At 35.2% G+C, this 19,787-nt stretch overlaps 1 pseudogene; it reads left to right on the top strand.

The window, feature by feature from the left end:
• The first annotated feature begins 19,075 nt into the window (after positions 1-19,075).
• LOC111536245 lies at positions 19,076-19,440 on the top strand (annotated as a pseudogene).
• The last annotated feature ends 347 nt before the right edge of the window (positions 19,441-19,787 follow it).

The following is a 19,787-nucleotide window of genomic DNA, read 5'->3' as shown; positions in this document are numbered from 1 at the left end:
ATATTGAAACTCCATCTAACTTCTCTTTTTTCCTTTTTGCTCAAAAAATAAAATTAATTTTTAAAAAAATTATTGAATACAGTTAAATGCCCAGAACTTAAGTGTATAAGTTTTGATTAACGTATATACCCATGTAATCACCACCTGAATTCACAATGAAGAATATTTTCATCACCCCAGAAAGTTCCCTTGTGCCCCACTTCCCTTGAGGGTTACTGTTTTATCTGTTCTTGATGTTAATATAAAATGAATCATACAGAATATACTTTGTCTACTTTCTTTCACTTGTAATATTTTTGAGATTCAGCCATTGTTTTGCAAGTATTAGTACTTTATTCTTTTTTTTTTTTTTAGTAGAATTGCATTGTATGAATATATCACATTTTGTTTATCCATACTTCTGTTGATAAACATTTTGGTTATTTCCAAATTTTGCTTTATATGTAAAGCAGCTATGACATTCTTATGCAAGAGGTTTTACACACATGTTTTCATCTCTCTTGGGTCAATAGCTAGAAGTGGAATTACTGACTAGATCATAGGGGTAGTTCTATAAAAACTGTAAATCTGCCTCACAAAGTGATTTTCATTTTACACTGCAACCAACAAGATATGAGATTTTAGTTTGCTCCATATTCTCACCAACATTGATGCTGTCAGTATTTTCAATTACAGAAATTATAGTGAGCATAAAGTGGTACCTCAGTGAATTTACTTTGCGTTTACTTTAGGACTAACAATATTGAAAAATTTTATTGGTCAATTGTCTGTCTTACTTTCTGAAATGTCTGTATACTTTTTTTCACTATATTTTGGGGGGTTGTCTTTCTGTCATTGATCTGTAGAATTAATTTATGTATTCTTCTTATGAGTCATTTGTCAGATGCACATATTAAGAATATTTTTTTTCCTAGTCTGTGACTTACCATTTCATTTTATTTCCTTTTCTTAATAATTTCAACTTTTATTTTAGATTCAGGAAGTACATGTGCAGGTTTAACACATGAGTATATTGCATGATGCTGAGGTTTAGAGTACAATTGCTCTCATGATCCAGGTAGGGAGCATAGTATCCAATAGTTAGGTTTTTAAATTTTTCTTATTTTAAAAAATTTCAATAGGTTTTTGGGGAACAGGTAGTTTTTGGTTACATGAGTAAGTTATTTAGTGGCAATTTATGAGATTATCGTGCACCCATCACCCGAGCAGTGTATACTGTACTCAGTGTGTAGTCTTTTATCCCTCACCCTCCTCCCACACTTCTCCCAAGTCCCCCAAGTCCATTGTGTCATTATTATGCCTTTGTGTCCTCATAGCTTAGCTCCCACTTATAAATGAAAACATACAATGTATGGATTTGCATTCCTGAGTTACTTCACTTATAATAATGGTCTCCAACTCCATCCACATTGCTGTGAGTGCCATTATTTTGTTCCTTTTTGAGGCTGAGTAGTATTCCATGGTATACACATGTACCCTTTTTTTTTTTTTTCGAGACAGAGTCTTACTGTTGCCCAGACTGCAGTGCAGTGCAGTGGCACGATCTCCGTTCACTGCAACCTCTGCCTCCCCGGTTCAAGTGACCCTCACACCTCAGCCTCCCAAGTAGCTGGGAGTATAGGTGTGCCCCACATCTGGCTAATTTTTGTATTTTTAGTAGAGACAAGGTTTTGCCATGTTGGCCAGGATGGTCTTGAACTCCTGACCTCAGGCTATTCGCCCACCTTGGCCCCATATTTTCTTTACCCACTCATTGATTGATGGGCATTTGGACTGATTCCATATATTTGCAACTGCAAATTGTGCTGCTATAAACATGCATGTGCAAGGATCTTTTTCGTATCATGACTTCTTTTCCTCTGGGTAGATACCCAGTAGTAGGATTGCTAAATCAAATGATAGTCCTACTTTTAGTTCTTTATGGAATCTCCACACTGATTTCCATAGTGTTTGTACTAGTTTACATTCCCACCAGCAGTGTAGAAGTGTTCTCTTTTCACCACATCCTTGGCAACACCTATTATTTTTTAATTACGGTCATTTTTGCAGGAATAAAGTGGTATCACACTGTAGTTTTGATTTGTATTTCCCTGATAATTACTGATGTTGGGCATTTTTTCGTATGTTTGTTGGACATTTGGATATCTTCTTTTGAGAGCTGTCTATTAATGTCCCTTGCCCACTTTTTTATAAGATTATTTGTTTTTTTCTTGCTGATTTATTTGAGTTCCCTGTAGATTCTGGATATCAGTTCTTTAAATGAAATGTAGTTTGCAGAGATTTTCTCCCACTCTGTGGGTTGTCTATTTACTCTGCTAATTATTTATTTTGCTCTGCAGAAACTTTTCAGTTTAATTAAGTTCCATCTATTTATCTGTTTTTGTTGCACTTGCTTTTGGTTTCTTGGTCATGAAGTCTTTGCCTAAGCCAATATCTAGAAGGGTTTTTTCAATGTTATCTTCTAAAATTCTTATGGTTTCAGGTCTTAGATTTAAATCTTTGATCCATCTTGAGTTAATTTTTGTATAAGGCGAGAAAAGAGGATCCACTTTCATTCTTCTAGCTTGCCAATTATCCTAGCACCATTTGTTGTAGCTTGCCAATTATCCTAGCACCATTTGTTGAATAAGGTGTCCTTCCCACTTTATATTTTTGTTTGCTTTGTCAAAGATCAGTTGGCTGTTAGTACTTGGCTTTATTTCTAGGTTCTCTATTGTGTTCCATTGGTCTCTGTGCCTATTTTCATAGCAGTACCATGCTGTTTTTGTGACTGTAGCCTTATAGTTTGAAGTTCAGTGATATGATACCTCTAGATTTGTTCCTTTTGATAAGCCTTCTTTGGCTATGCCAGCTCTTGTTTGATTCCATATTAACATTAGGATTGTGTTTTCTAGTTCTGTGAAGAATGATGGTCGTATTTTGATGAGAATTGTGTTGAATTTATAAGTTGCTTTTGGTAGTATGGTCATTTTCACAATATTGATTCTACCTATTTATGAGCATGGGATGTGTTTCCATTTGTTTGTGTCATCTATGATTTCTTTCAGCAGTGTTCTGTAGTTTTCCTTAGAGGTCTTTCCTGTCCTTGGTTAAGTATATTCCAATTTTTTTTTTCAGCTATTGTAAAAGGGTTTAAGTTCTTTATTTGATTCTCAGCTTGGTTGCTGTTGGTGTATAGCAGTGCTGCTGAATTGTGTACATAGATTTTGTATCCTGAACTTTACTGAATTCATTTATCAGCTATTGGAGCTTTATGGATAAGTCTTTATGGTTTTCTAGGTATATGATCTTATCGTCAGTGAACAATGACGTAGTAATATATTTGATTAATACTTGTATATATGCTGTCTTTTACTCACCCTGAAATATGAATATCTTAATGAGTAAAAATTTTGTTGTAACAGTATTTTTCCTTCATTAGGTTGTAACTATTGATCCAGTCTCCTATGTCTTCTGGATTCCTGAATCACAGATGAAAAGTCTACTACTGGTATGATTCCCCTTCCATTACAAATAACTTTCTCAGGAATTTGATGACTTTTTTGAATCTTGAGATTCAAACTTTTCTTCAAATCAGGGTTTTTTTGTTTGGTTTGGTTTGGTTTTGAGACTGAGTTTTGCTCTTGTCACCCAGGCTGGAGTGCAAAGGTGCGATCTCAACTCACTGCAACTTCTGCCTCCCGGGTTCAAGTGATTCTCCTGCTGCAGCCTCTCTAGTAACTGGGATTACAGGCACCCACCACCAGCTCGGCTAATTATTGTATTTTTAGTAGAGACAGGGTTTCACCATGTTGGCCAGGCTGGTCTTGAACTCCTGACCTCAGGTGATCCACCCACCTCAACCTCCCAAAGTGCTGGGATTACAGGCATGAGCCACTCTGCCCAGCCAAAATCAGGGTCTTTTTTCCTTATTACCTGTTTAAATATGTCCTCTTTTCCACAATTTTCCCCGTCTTTCTGGAACTCCTAATATTCTCCCACTCAGACTCCTGGATCTGTTTGTTCTTCAAGTGTCACTTCCCCCAACTATTTCTATTTCTTTATATTTTGCTCTGGTTCTGAATTATTTCTTCCATTAGAGTTTTCAGGTCACGAATATGACATTCCACAGTGACCATCTTCTTTTTCCGTTCATCTATCAAATTAATACCAAATCATATTATTTTAATTCCAGTCAGTATATTTCAATGTTCCCATTACATTATTTATTCAATAATTTGTACTCTTTTTTTTTTTTTTTTTTTACTAAAACCCTTTCCTGACAATTAATAGGGAACACGGAAAAAGTTGTTCAACAAAGTTTACTTCTCATTGTAGCTGAATTTCATTAAGTGCATTATTATTTGTCTTAATCATTTCATGTTTGGTTTATCCTCAGTCTTCAGTTAAGGCTGTTTGGGTTTCTTGAACAGTGGAAGTTTTCCACTCTAAGTGCACAACCTTGAAAGCCATTATTCCTCTGAAGAAGATTAAAAGCTTCACTGATCCCAGAATTCACAAAATACAAGAGAAATTTATCACCTCAAGGACTGTACAACTCAACCCACCAGTTTGTTTTCACATCAAACACTGATAGAGAACAAGATTATGCAGCATCGCAGAACCACAAGCAAACAAGAAGAGGAAGCTCTTCCCTGATTCTTGCCCAAGACCTCTCTGCTACTGTTTCCTGGGTTTCTAGTCAGCACAAAGTGCCTCAAGGTTCCATATCTTCTTTACTATCCAGAGATGCTGGTAGAGTCTGTAGACTCAAAGGTACCATCCAGGTTTGACAGCTTGCCTGCTAACGTCTCATTCAAAAAGAGAGTTGAGGAAAATTTGATATGGATAAGGATTTAGGCATGTTGCTCTCAAGCCATCATCTTTTCAGAATCCTCCATACATAGATCAGTTGTTAGCAAACTGTGGACCTTGGGCCAAACTTGGCTCACCAACGCTTTTGTATTCCTTGTTAGCTAGGAATTGTTTTAATGTCTTCAAATGGTTGGAAAAAATAAAAAGATCACTATTTCATGACACATGAAAGTTACATGAAATTCAAACTTCAGTGTCCTTAAATATACATCCATTCATTGACATGCTGTTTATAGCTGCTTTCATACTACAAGAGTTGAATAGTTACAACAAAAATGTAAGACTTAAAAACTTTATCTGACCCTTCACAGAAAAAGATGATTAATATCTTATATACATCTTGAAAATTATTTTACAATAATTTGTGAATTTGTATCAAAAAGTAAAAAGTGCAGTTGAAAAAATTAAAGTATACTAAGAAAGAAACTATGTATAATTATTAACTCTAGATGCTATTAGAAAAGTGTAAGCTGAATGAAGTACTGGTATTTGTTATCTATTGATGTATAACAAATTACTCCAGGTTAGTGGCTTCAAAAACACTTATTTTCTATTGCTCCAAAATTGCTGTTGGTTAAAAATACAGAAGTAACTCAAGGTGATTCTAGCTCAGGTTCAATACATGGTCAAGGCTAAAGTCATCTTAAAGCTTGAGCAAGCTTGAAGATCCTTCTTTAAGATAGATCATGCACGTGACTATTGCCAGAAGGCCTCAATTTCTTGCTAGCTCTATGCAGGAGTTCTTTGTTTCTCACCACATGAATCACTTCATAGGATGCTTGAATGTCCTCACAACATGGCAGATAGATCTCCAAAGTGAGAAAATGGAGAGAAATGGCAACGATGGAGCTGTAGCACCCTTTCTTTAAAATACAGGCATGCAATGTTTAATAATCATATCAGGATAAATGGGATAATGATCATCTCAAGTATTTATCCTTTGTGTTAAAAACTATCCAGTTATACTCTTTTAGTTATTTTTAAATATACAATTTATTATTCACTACAGTCACCCTGTTGTGGTATCAAATATGAGGTCTTATTTATTTTTTCTAACTACTTTTTAAGATCCATGAACTATCTTTACACCTCCAAACCCACCACTCTTCCCAGCTTCTGGTAATTATCATTTTACTGTCTAGTTCATTAAGTTCAATTATTGTAATTTTTAGCTCCCCAAAATAAGTGAGAACATGGGAAGTTTGTCTTTCTGTGCCTGGCTTATTTCACTTAACATAATGACCACCATGTCCATTCATGTGGTTGCAAATGACAGGATCTCATTCTTTTTTATGGCTGAATAATACTCCATTATGTATATGTACCCCATTTTCTTTATCCGTGTATCTGTTGATGGACACTTACCTAGGTAGCTTCCAAATCTTGAAATTGTGTAACAGTGCTGCAATAAACATGGGAGTGCAGATATATCTTCCATATACTTATTTCCTTTCTTTTGCATACATACTTAGCAGTGGGATTGCTGGATCATATGGTAGTTCTATTTTATGTTTTTTGAGAGGCCTCTACTGTGTTCTTCATGGTGGTTGTACTAATTGACATTCCCACCAACAGTGTATGAGTTTCCTTTTCTCCACATCCTTGCCAGCATTTGTTATTGCCTGTATTTTGAATATAAATCATTTTAATGGAAGTGAGATGATATCTCACTGCTCAAAAAATATTTGCCCAGAGCAACATCCTGGAGATTTTCCCCAAAGTTTCCTTGTAGTAGTTTCATAGTGTGAGTCTTACATTTAAGTCTTTAATCCATTTTGATTTGGTTTTTGTATACAGGAAGAGATAGGGGTCTAGTTTCATTCTTCTGCATATGGATATCCAGTTTTCCCTACACCATTTATTGGAGAGACTGTCCTTTCCCCAGTGTTTGTTCTTGGCGACTTTGTTGAAAATGAGTTCACTTTAGATGTATGGATATGTTTCTAGGTTCTCTATTCTGTTCCACTGATCTCTGTGTCTGTGTTTATGCCAGTACCATGCTGTTTTGGTTACTATAGCTTTGTATTATAATTTGAAATCCGGTAGTACAATTCCTCCACTTTTGCTTTTTGTGCTCAGTATAGCTTTGGGTATTCTGTGACTTTTGTGGTTCCACATAAATTTTAGGATTGTTTTTCTATTTCTGTGAAGAATGTTATTGCTATTTTTACAGGGATTGCATGGAATCTATAAAGTGCTTTGGGTAGTATGGACATTTTAATATTGATTCTTCCAATCTATAAATATGGAATATCTTTCTATTTTTGTGTCTAATTCAATTTCTTGCATCAATATTTTATAGTTTTCATTGTAGAGATCTTTCACTTCTTTGGTTAATTCCTAGGTATTCAATTTTATTTTTAGGTATCATATCATAAATGGGATTACTTTCTTGATTTCCTTTTCAAATTTTTGCTGTTGGAATATAGAAATGCTACTGATTTTTTAATGTTGATTTTGTATTCTACAACTTTACTGAATCTGTTGATCAGTTCTAAGCTTTTTGGTGGAGTCTTTAGTTTTTTCCTAACATAAGAACATATCATCTGAAAGCGAGCACAATAGCACTTCTAACTTTCCAATTTGGATGCCCCTAATTTCTTTCTCTTATGTAATTGCTCTAGCTAGGACTCCCAGTACTATGTTGAATAACAGCAGTGAAAGTGGGCATCCTTGTTATGCTCCTGATCTTAGAGGAAAGGATTTCAGTTTTTCTGCATTCTGTATGACACTAGCTGTGGGTCTGTCATATATAGTTTTTATTATATTGACATATGTTCCTTCTATACTCAGTTTCTCAGGGCTTTTTATCATGAAAAGATGTTGAATTTTATTAATGCTTTATCAGCCTCAATTGAAATGATCATACAGTGTTTGCCCTTCATTCTGTTGCTATTATGTACCATATTGATTGATTTGTGTATGTTAAACCATTATTGCATACCTGGGATAAATCCCACTTGGTCGAGATGAATGATCTTTGCAATGTATTGTTGAATTCAGTTACCTAGTATTTTGTTTAGGATTTTTGCATGAATATTTATAAAGGATATTGATTTGGAGCTTTCCTTTTTTGATGTGGCTGTATCTGGTTTTGGTATTGGGATAATACTGGTCTTGTAAAATGAGTTTAGAAGTATTCTCTCCTCCTCTATTTTTTGGAATATCTTGAGTAGGATTGGTGTTAGCTCTTCTTTAAATGTTTGGTAGAATTCATCAGTGAAGCAATTGGGTATCAGGCTTTTCTTGGCTGGGCAACTTTTTATTATGGCTTTGATCTTCTTACATATTATTGGTCTGATCAGAATTTGGATTTCTTCACAGTTCAATATTGTTAAGTTGTGTTTGTCTAGGAATTTATCCACTTCTTCTATATTTTCCAGTGTACTGGCATATAGTTGCTCATAGTAGCCACTAATGATCATTTGAATTTCTGTGGTATCTGTAATAATGCCTCCTTTTTCATGTCTGATTTTATCTATTTGACTCTTCTCTCTTTTTTTCTTATTCCAGCTTAAGGGTTTTCAATTTTATTTATCTTTTCAAAATACAGACTATTTGTTTAATTAATCTTTTGTATTGTTTTATTTATTTCTATTTCAAGTATTTCTGCTCTGATTTTTGTTATTTCTTTTCTTCTACTAATTTTGGGTTAAGTATACCCTTGTTTTTCTAGTTATTTAAGATGCATCAATAGATTGTTAATTTAAATTTTTTATTATTTTTTCACATATGCACTTATAGCTATAAACTTCCCTCTTAGTACTGCTTTCACTGTATCCCATAGATTTTGGTACATTGTGTTTCCGTTATCATTTGTTTCAAGAAATTTTTCAATTTAATTCTTAATCTCATCATTTACTCACTGATCATTCAGGACCATATTGTTTAATTTCCATGTATTTTTATAGTTTCCAAAATTCTTCTTATTGATTTCTACTTTTATTCCACAGTGGTAAAAGCAGATGCTTGATATTAGTTCAATTTTTCAAAATGTTTTTAAGACTCATTTTGTGTCTTAAAATATGGTCTATCCTTGAGAATAACCCATGTGCTGAGGAAAAACATACCCATTCTGCAGCCCTTGGATGAGATGTTCTACAAATATCTGTTAGGTACATTTGGTGTATAATGCAGATTAAGTCTGATGTTTCTGTGTTGATTTTCCATCTAGATTATCTGTCTGGTGCTGAAAATGGAGTGTTGAAATCTCCACCTATTACTGTATTTAGGTCTATCTCTTTTTAATTCTGATAATATTTGCTTTATAAATCTGTGTGTTGCAGTGTTGGAAACACATGTTTATAATTTCCATATCGTCTTACTGAACTGACTCATTTATTATTATGCTGTGACCTTCTTTGTCTCTTCTTACAGTTTCTGTCTTGAAATCTCTTTTGTCTAAAATAAGTATAGCTACTCCTGCTTTTTTTTTTCTTTCCATTAGCATGGAACACGTTTTTCCATCCCTTTATTTTCAGTCTATGTGTGCTTCTATAGGTGAAGTGTGTTTCTTGTGAGTGACAAATCATTGGTTCTTTTTTTTTAATCCATTCAACCACTCTGTCTTTTGATTTGAGAGTTTTATCCATTTACATTCAATGCTATTATTAATCAGGAAGCAGGGAATTTCTTCTGCCATTTTGTTATTTGTTTTCTGGTTGTTCTTGAGGTCTTCCTTTCTGTTTTATCTTCCTTCCTGTCTTCCTTTTAGAGAAGGTAATTTTCCCTGGTATTGTAATTTAGTTTCTTTGTTTTTATTTTTATTTTTTGTATATCTATTGTAGATTTTTTGATTTGAAGTTACCATGAGGCTTGCAAATACTATCCTGTAACCCATTATTTTAAACTGATTGCAACTTAACACTGATTGCATAAACAAACAAGCAAACAACCAAAAAGAAAACCAATAAAAACTCTATACTTCAAATTCTTTCCTCCATCTTTCAACTTTTTGTTATTTCTATCTCATACTGTTTATATCTAGAAGTGTTTCAGTTATTATATTTGATTGTTTCATCTTTTAGTCTTTCTTAAGAGTAGCTTACACACTACAATTATGACATTATAATATTCTGTTTTTATGTGTACTTACTATTACCAGTAAGTTTAGTACCTTCAGATTGATTTCTTATTGCTCATTAATGTCCTTTTATTTCTGGTCAAAGTACTCCTTTTAGCATTTCTTGTAGGACAGGTCTGGTGTTAATAAAGTCCCTCAGCTTTTGTTTGTCTGGGAGTCTATTTCTCTTTCATGTTTGAAGGATATTTTTGCCAGATATACTATTCTAGGGTAAAAGGTTTGTTTTTTCATAGCACTTTAAATATGTCATACCACTTTCTCCTAGCCTATAAAGGACCTTCTTTGTCTCTTTTGAAAAAAGAAAAGTCTGCTACCAGATGTATTGGAGCTCCATTTTAAGCTACTTTTTTCTCTTGCTGCTTTTAAGATACTTTTTTTTTTATATTTGACCCTTGAGATTTTGATTATTAAATGCCTTGAGGTATTCTTTGGGTTAAATCTGTTTGGTGTTCTATAACCTCTTGTACTTGAATGTTGATAACTTTCTCTAGGTTTGGGAAGTTCTCTTATATTATCCCTTTAAATAAACTTTCCATCCCATCTCTCTCTATACCTACACTTTAAGGCCAATAACTCTCAGATTTGCCCCTTGGAGGCTATTTTTTACATCTTGAAGGTACGCTTCATTTTTAAAATTTTTTGTCCTTTGTCTCCTCTGACTGTGTATTTTCAAATAACCTATCTTAAGCTTACTAATTCTTTCTTCTGCTTGATCAATTCTGCTACTAAAGCACTCTGATGCATTCTTCAGTGTGTCAGTTGCATTTTTCAACTCCAGAATTTCTACTTGATTCCTTTTAATTATTTCCATCTGTTTGTTAAATTTGTCTGATAGGATTATGAATTCGTTCTCTGTGTTATCTTGAATTTCTTTGAGTTTCTTCAAAATAACTATTTTGAATTCCCTGTCTGAAAGGTTACATATCTCTGTCTCTCTGGGATTGGTCATTGGTGGCTTATTTACTTCATTAGTGAAGTAATGTCTTCTTGGATATTCTTGATACTTGTGGATGTTTGTTGGTGTCTGGACATTGCAGAGTTATGTATTCATTGTAGTCTTAATAGACTGGGTTTGTTTGTATCCATCGTTCTTGGGAAGGTTTTCCCGGTATTTGAAGAGACTTGAGCATTGCCATCTAAGCCATGTATGCATTAAGGAACACTTCAAACCCAGTAACCTTGTGATCCTTATAGAGTTGTGGAGGCATCACCTCAATGGTCTTGGGTAAGTTTTTGAAGGATTCTCTGTATTAGCAGGCAGAAACTCTTGTCCTCTTCCTTTATCTTTCCTAAATAAATGGAGTCTCTTCCTCTGTGCTGAGATGCCTGGAGCTGGGGGTAGGGTGACATCAGCACCCCTGGGTCACCAGCACTAAAACTGCACTGGACTATACCTGAAGCCAACACAGCACTGGATCTCACCCAAGGCCTACTGTAACCACTACCTTGTTACCTCCTAAGTTTGTTCAAGACCTTAGTACTCTACAATAAGCAGATGGCAAAGTCAGCCAGGCTTTTGTCCTTCCATTCAGGGTGGTGAGTTCCCCCAGGCCCCAGGCAGGTCCAGAAATGACATTCAGGAGCCAGGGACTGGAGTTAAAAACCTTACAGATGTACCTGATGTTTCATTTAATTATGGCTAAGCTGGCGCTGAAACCAAGAGGCACAGCCCTTCCCACCCTTCCTTCCAATTTCCACAGGCAGAGAGGCTTCTCCCCATGGCCACCACCACCATAGGCCCATGGGGAGTAGTGTCAGGCTCCTGCTGATGTTCACTTAAGACCCAAAGCCTCTTAAGTCAGCTTGTGTTGAATGCTGCCAGCCTTGGGACTCACCCTTCATGGAAGTGGGCTCCTCTCTTGTCCAGTGAGTCAGAAATGCCATCCACATGCCATGGCCTGGAATCAGGGACCCCAAAAGCCTGCTTGGTGCTCTACCCCACTGCAGCCGGGCAGGTACCTAAGGTGCAAAACAAAGTCCCCTTTACTTTTCCCTTGACTTTTCTCAAGCAGAAGTATCTCGCTGTAGCCACCACATCTGGGAATGTGCTGGGTCTTGTTTGATGTCAACACATCTTGGAATCTACCCCAAGGCCCATAGCAAGTACTGCCTGACTACCATTGCTGATTATTCAGAGCCCAAGGGCTCTTTAGTCAGCACGTGATGTATCCTGTCAGGATTTGGTCCTTCCCTTCAAGGCAGTGGGTTCTCTTTTGTCCCAGGGTTTGTGTAGAAACGTCATCCAGGAGCTAGGGCCTGGAATGGGGGCCTCGTGACTCTCACTGGTACCCTAGCCTTCTGTGGCTGAGCTGGTGTCCAAGATGCAAGACAAATCCTTCCCACTCTTCCCTCTCCTTACCTAACGCAGAAGGAAAAGGTCTTTTTTGGAGTCACAGCTGGGCAGTGTGGGGTTAGGGGAGGGGTGATGCCATCACTCCCTTAGCTGTCCTAATTGATGTTTCACTAGGTTGTGTGTGCCCCAGTTCCACTGACTCTGAATCCAACACTGCACCAGGTCTCACCTAGGAGTTGCAGTGTTTCTGGCCTAGACTGCCTTTCAAGTTTATTTAGGACCCCAGAGTGCTTTAGCCTGCCATGGTAAGGCTTGCCAAAACTCAACTTCCAACTGCTGGGATGGGTGATTCCCCTCTGGCTAGAGCTGTTCTCAGTGTTTCCTTCAAGAGCCGGAGTCCCATGAGGGAGCTGAGTTCAGCTTGGCTTTGCTTTCCACTGTGGCAGGGCAGCACTGAGTTCAAGGCAAATCCCACAATCCCTGTGCTTTTCTCCAGCAAGTGCACAGATTGTTTATCAGTGCCACACAGCTGCTGCCAAGGGATGCAGGATGGGTGGCATCAGTGATATAAGACTATCTTTCCTACCTGCTCCAATGCCTCTTTCAAAGATATGAAGTTAAATCCAGTTACTATGATTGCTCACCTTATTTTTGGTTTCTATTAAGGTGATTTTTTTGGTGTGGATAGTTATTAAATTTGATCTTCCTGCTGGATGGGGGATCATTGGAGGCTTCTATTTGTCCACCTTGCACCTTGTAGCACCTTTCATGACCCAGTCTCCAAAGTTACATATCATCATTTCCACTTTTTTTATTCTTTAGAAGAAAGTCACTAAGTCCAACCTATACTCAAGGGACAGGCAATTAAACTCTACTTCTTGAAGGGAGGAGTGGCAAATAATTAACGACCATTTTTTAAACCCACTATAATGCAGAGATCAAAATTTTGAAGGTCACAATACTCTATTAGAAATTATATGCATAACCTTCAAAGCAATAGAGCAGAAAAGAGGTAATAAGAAAAAAAGATGACTCAAAAAATAGCATGAAATATGACAGGAGAAATAACTACACAATTTAATATATAGTAAATAGAAAATCAAGTGGTTGGAATGATTCCAAGCATATCATTAATTACAATACATTTTAAAGGGTTATGTTCTCCAATTTATAAAAAGATTCTCAGACTAAATGTTTAAAAATTGAATGCATTTTTTTTTAAAAAAAGAAACCTAAAACAAAATGAACAAGACAGGTCAAAAAAAAAAAAAAAAAAAAAAAAGAAAGAAAGAAAAAGAAAAAGAAAAAAGGATACAGAGTATTTGAAGAACATTTAACAGAAATGATCGAATACTGATTTAGAGAAACTTTTATTCAAAGAAAATCTACCTATGAAACAGTCTTAAAAATTAACTATGCTCTATTTCATACACACATACATACACACACACACACACACACACACATACACACATGCTTTCACACACACATCTCAGGAAATTATAAAAGTAAATGTCATTGAGGCAAAATCTATTGATAATGCAATAAACTTAGGCATCAACCAGAAAATGTTGACTGTAAAACAAAACAAAATGAAAACTACAAACAAACAAACAGAGATTCAAAAATCTATTAGAGGTAGTTTCTTAAATTAGACACTTGAAATAGTATAATGTAGCAACTCTGGAATTAAAGTTATTTCCTTCTTCTTGGGGTTTGCTGTTGTTGCTTGTTTTTGTTATTGCTGCTGGTTCTACTGTTTGTTTAGTTACTTTCATGGACTAAGACTGCAAATTCTGTACTCTGTCATGTGTGGCCACTGAAGTCTCTGATTGGTTAGCTTAGTTGTCAGCTAATAATTGGATAGAGTTTTCAATAAATGCCTTGAGCCATCTGCTATCTGCCCATTAGTCACTTAGTAACTATGTTGGTTCTTGGTTCAACTGCCATAATATCATAGTGCTTATGTTCAAGTAGTCCTTATTTTACTTCATAATGACCCCAAAATGCAAGGAGTGATACTAGCAACTCAGATATGTCAAAGAGAAGCCATAAAGTGCTTCCTTTAAGTTAAATGGTAAAAAACTTTTGACTTTAAAAGGAAAGAAAAAAAATATATATATATGCTGAGGTTGCTAAGAGGTACAGTAAGAATGCATCTTCTACCCATAAAATTGTGAAGAAAAAATAAATGTATGCTAGTTTTGCTATTGTACCTCAAGCTGTAGATACTATAACCAAAGTATATAAGTACTTAGCTAAGATGAAAAAGGCATTGAATTTGTGGGTAGAAGACATGAATAGAAACATGTTGCAATTGATGGCAACATATTGCACCAGAAAGCATTAAGCCTATATGAAAACTTAAGCAAGGGATCCCCTGAAATGAGTGACATGAAGTCATTTGCTGCAAGTAAGGGATGATTACACAGATTCAGGAATAGGTTTGGACTAAAAATGTAAAAATTACTGCAGAATCTACATCTGCTAATGAAGAAGGTACTGCCACATTTCCAGAAGAGTTGAAGAAGTTGATTAAGGAGAAAGGATGCCATGAAAAGCAATACTTCAATTGTGATAAAACTGGATTAAAATTGTGATAAAACTGGATCTCCAATAGAGCTTAAAAATTCGTGAACATGCAAAGAAGGCACCAGAGTATAAAGTAGGACAGATTAACTCTGGTACTAGTGGCAATGATGCAGGGTATATGACAAAGCCAGGAGGAGTGTGCACAGCAATGAACTCATGCACTTTCAAAAACAAAAATGAAAAGTATCTGCCTATGTTCTGGCAACATAATCAGAAAATATAGGTGACAGTCATCTTGTTTATGGAATAGTTCTACCAATGCTTTTTCCTGTAAGTGAGAAAATATTTGGAAGAATGGTTGGAATTTAAAGTTGTATTAATAATAGACAATGCACATGGCCATCTTGAATCTGTTTGCTATGAAAATAAAAATGTCCAGGTTGTATTTTTACCTCACAATACAACCTCATTGCTTCAGCTCCTTGACCAAGGCATCATTTGGTTTGTTAAGGCCACATATGCATGTCTGGTATTTGATAACGTTCAACAAGAATTTGATGCAGACCTTAATCTGGACATAAAACAGTGCTGGAAATCATTCACTATTGTTGGTGCAATAACATTCACCAAAGCTGCAAGTGATGAATTAAAACCAGAAACTATAATGCCTGCTGGAAAAACTTGTGAAGTCATGAGTGATTTTAGTCTTCCCAAGGATCAGTGGAGAAGTTAAAAAAATCATTTATGCAGCAAGACAAGTTGGTGGAGAAGTATTTGTTGACCTGCTTGATGAAGAAATGGAAGAACATATTGAAGGCCAATGAGAAGTGTTAACAAATAGGAACTAGAAAAACTTGAGTCATCTACAGAGGAAAAGGAAGATGAAGAAACTGAAGCAGAACTGGATTGCTGAAATTTGTTAAAGTGTTTCAAATTGCATAGACATTAATAAATAAAATTATGAATGCAATCCTCTGTTAGAACAAAACATCTAAATCACCCACATGTTAACAGAAAAATTATAACTTCTGCAACAACACTTTGATGAGTTAAATAGAGACAACTTCCCATTACAATGTTCTTCCAAAATGTTTCCACACACACCCAAAAAAACCTTCAACTATTGAGGATCCCTGTATTAGTCCGTTTTCATGCTGTTGTTAAAGACATACCCAAGACTGGGTAATTTACAAAGAAAAAGAGGTTTAATGGACCCACAGTTCCACGTGGCTGGGGTAGCCTCACCATCGTGGTGGAAGGTGAGGGGCATGTTTTACATGGCGGCAGACAAGGGAGAAAATGAGAACCAAGCGAAAGATTTTCCCCTTATAAAACCATCAGATCTTGTGAGACTTATTCACAATATGGGGGAAACAGCCCCCATGATTCAATTAGCTCCACTAGGTCCCTCCCATAATACACAGAAATTATGAGAGCTACAATTCAATATGAAATTTGACTGGGGACACAGCCAAACCATATCAATCCCTAACCACCCACATCATCTATTCCTGGCATCCAACCATCGACATTATTATGGCTTGATGATCTAGGATCACCCAAGGTAGAAGATCCTCCTTCTGATATATTGTCAGAAGGTCTGTATTAGCCTAGTGATATGTCACAATGCCTACATCATTCACCTCACATGATTCTCATCACATAGGCACTGTATCATCTCATATCATCACAAGAAGAAAGGTGAGTACAGTACACTAAGATAGTTTGAGAGAGACCACATTTATATAACTTCTATTACAGTATACTGCTATAAGTGTTCTATTTAATTATTAGTTATTGTTGTTAATCTCTTGGTGTGCATAATTCATAAATTATACTCTATCATAGGTATGCGTGCATAGGAAAAAATGTATATAGGGTTTAACACTATCTGAGGTTTCAGGCACCCACTGGGGGCCTTAGAATATATCCCTCACAGATAAGGAAGATTATTGTTATGAAGAGCTGGAAGGGGGATGGGAATAGGCTAGTTAAAATATCACAAAGCTTATGGTTCTTACCATGATTTAAACATGTTTTAAAAATAAAGACTCCTCAAATTATTGCAAGTCTTTTTTGGTTAGTTTCTATAATTCTGAAAATTTAATTTGGACAATTTTAGCTAGAGTTTTCATATACTTTATAAAGAAGTAGAATTTTGGAGGTTTTGACTGCACCATTCTGGAAGTGCTTCTCCTAGATTATTTCTGAGTTAAAGACAACTTTATGATGGAAATTACAGATAGTTTTAAAGCAAACAAAGAATCAAAAACTACATATCTACCTCTCGCCAACATTTATTCAGTATAGAATTTACATCATAGAGTGCATTAACTAGAAAAAATAAAGGCCAACAAATAAATTTCATTTATAATTCAGGAAACAATGAAAAGAATCAACATAAATAAAGCCAAATAAAGTATAAGAAAGTAATTAAAGATGTAACAAGGAAATCTTGAAATGTAACAAAACAATCCCTGTGGAACTCAAAAGTCATTCAATATATTTTAATGAAGCCTTAAATAAGTGCTTCCAATGCTCTAGAGCAGCACTGTTCAATAGAACTTTCTGTAGTGATGGAAAATCTGCACTATAATCTGCACCGTCTAATTTGGTAACCACCATTTACACTTGAGCCTACTGAGCACTTGAAATGCAACTGTGTAACTGAATTTTACATTTTATTTCTATTTAATTAAATAAAAATAAATAAATTTAAATATGTTTAATTGCTATAATATATTATACTATTAAATTAATATAATACAACACTAAATTATATAATGTAATTATATTTAATTAATATAAAATAATATTAAGCTATAGCAATTAAAATGTTATTAATTTAAATTAATTAAATATAAATAATTTAAAATAGTCACTTAGTCACATTGCTGAGTCCTGACGGATGAGAGGGAGCCAGCCAAATAAAGAATGAAAAGAATGACATTCTGTGAGAGGACATGGCAATTGAAAAGACTTTAAAGTAGGAACAAGAAAGCCCTTTATAAAAAAGTGAACAAGAGCCAGTGTAGTTGGAGAGGCAGGAACCAAGCGAAGAATAGCCAGAGATGGCATCAGAGAAGTAAGTGGGGATGAGCTCATGCAGTCTTAATAAAAACCAAGGGAAGGTGCTTGAATTTTTTTCCCATTGCAATGGGAAACTACTGAAAGTATAATTTGTATTTTAATATGATCAATCAAATGCAATATAGAAAACGAATTGGGTGTGGGTGAGAAAAACAGCAAGACCAATTCAGAGATTATAGCAATGACCTAGACCAGATATTATGATATTTTTGACTAAGGCTTTTAGTTTTGAGGATGATACAAAGTGATTAGATATAGAATATATTTTATTGGTAGAAGGAACAGGACTTGCTGGTAAAGGTAAGTTTAAAAATAAAAAAAAACAAGATTTTTTAAAAGACTAAAGGAAAATGAACAGACGTTTGGCAATTTTGACTAAGAAAAAAATAGAGAAATCACAGCATTTAAATGAAAAAGAGAATATAAACACAGGTACAAAAGAGATGTTTTAAGTATAAGTGTAAAGCATAAAGCTATGTACAATTTCAATCAAAACATTAAAACCTATATTAAGTGCAATTAAAGCTATATAAATTGTCAAAAATAGAACACCCCAATAGACAATAAGCAACAAAATAAATTGAAATTTAGTCAAAGACCTATATCCTTAATAGGTATAGGTACAAGGCCCAAATGGCTTTATATGTGAGTTCTAATAATCTCCAAGGCATAAGTAGTGCCTAACTTGAACTGTTTGAAAGTATAAAGAAGTTGTAAAACTAACCATTTATTTTACCAGAAAAAATATATCACAGGAAAGAAAAGTGAAGCAAATTTCACAAATGAAAACAGATGCAAAAGTTCTAAATAAAATGTTAGGAAATCAATCCACCACTATGTCAAAAAACTAACATATCATGACAAAGTAAGTTTCATTCTAGACATACTAACATGGTAACACACTGTAAATTCTATCATTATAGTTCTTCATATTATCAGATTTAAAGGAAAATATTATCTCCAGAAGTATTTCAATTGGTAACATTTAGTATTCATTTATGATTATAAAAATCCTCTTCTCATTTCAATAGTAGAAAAAAGCATATTAATTTAGTAAAGGGTATCTCACAAAACCATACAGTAGGATAACTGCTTCAGACCATTTTTGATTGACTTGTAGCAGACCAAACCTATCGCCAAGAAGAACTTAAAAGGTTGGATGAAGAGTGGAGTGGCTGTCAGAAATGCCTGATGTTTTGGCCTAAGGACCAGTCAGTGAGGCAATGGAGCAAGCAAGGGATCACTTACACCTGAGATGGACTACAGAACAGCACATGCCAGAGTTGGAAGTTCAAGTCAAATACAGAACAGCTGCACTGAGCAACCAAGAGTGTCAACTGTACCTGAGGCATTCGCAGCAGCAGCAAGTGCCTGTGGTGGATTTCCAGGCCAGACTGAGACAGGCATTCATAACTGAGACACCAAGATGTGGTAAAAGCCATACTGGAACAGTGAGGAAGCTGAATCCGAGTAAAAACCAGGCTCCATCTACTGTTTGCTTCTGCTTATTTGGGAAGGAATGAGTGATAGCCTAATAAAAAGAGAAATTAGCAACTTTGAAATCCTAAGTAAGAATAAAAAGAATTGAGGCCTTTGTCATGTTTTTATTTTTGCTGCTGTGGAAGCTGTATCTTTAGGTAAATACATAATATAAACATTTCTGGATACAGAGATGCTGTTCAGAGAAAATATTTCATTTTCTAGAAGAATATTTATGTTGCCAAACATAAGGACAGGTGAAACGGTCCATCAGAGGACTTCATTGCCCATGTGACCTATTTTTACCTCTCTTCTCCCAAGCAGAGGCAAAATATCCACAAAGAAAAATCCTAAGTGGAATTGGATAGGAATAGTAAATCAAGGAACTCTCACAGAAATCATAACAAAAAGTCAAGACAGAAAATGTAAGATAATTTCTTTTTAAAATTTTCCTAT

The sequence above is a fragment of the Piliocolobus tephrosceles genome, chromosome 12 (assembly GCF_002776525.5).
Source record: "Piliocolobus tephrosceles isolate RC106 chromosome 12, ASM277652v3, whole genome shotgun sequence".
Taxonomy (NCBI): Eukaryota; Metazoa; Chordata; class Mammalia; order Primates; family Cercopithecidae; genus Piliocolobus; species Piliocolobus tephrosceles.
The sequence above is the reverse complement of the archived record's forward strand: the minus strand, read 5'-3'. Positions and strand labels throughout refer to the sequence as shown.